We start from the raw sequence: 744 nt of genomic DNA on the forward strand, positions 1-744 counted from the left end.
CCTTGGAACACACGGTAACGGAAGAGCAAAAAGCACAGTTCAGTAAAACATGGGAAAAAATAAAGTTGCTGCATGGGACATTTTCTCTATTATATAGAAGGAAAGACAATTCTTTGTCTCCCTTTTAGATAAAAGGAGATACGTAAGGATGATGCTTCTCTGTTCATAAATGAATGAGTTTTACATTTAAGGTCAGTAACTTTAATTAATATAAAATGATAATAAAACTTTTTTGTTGTGGCAATTTTGCTACGATTTTAGCTTTTAGGGTAAATTTGTGTTTAGAAAGATTTTCAGATGCTCAGCAATCATGAGCAAAAACTTTCGAAACAAATGTGTGCCTTGACCTGATAAAATTTCAATCTTTTTGATATTCATTGTCAACATTTCAACGTTGTTTGTCACGGATTTAGGAGCTTAACGTATTTTAATTAGGATCCACGTATCTCGTCATAGAATATCTTATGGACATTTTTGCCCTTCTGCTTATTTACACTTGGCACGAGACCAAGCCCTTACCAATGGATGCTTGGCCTGTTACGAATTGAAAAATTTTACATCGTTTTTTTTTTTTTCCAGAATTGATGGGTGAAACCTGTCCCGTAATATATATTAAAATTCTTGTCACTCCTCACAAAATACTCTGAGCATATATATATATATATATATATATATTACCCCTTAGCAGAAAAATAAAATATAAAATACTAGTATATGATAAGTTATACTATTAATAAGTTATCT

Source organism: Neltuma alba, unplaced genomic scaffold (genome assembly GCF_004799145.2).
Source record: "Neltuma alba isolate B1F8T4 unplaced genomic scaffold, ASM479914v2 tig00010689_pilon, whole genome shotgun sequence".
NCBI classification, from domain to species: domain Eukaryota; kingdom Viridiplantae; phylum Streptophyta; class Magnoliopsida; order Fabales; family Fabaceae; genus Neltuma; species Neltuma alba.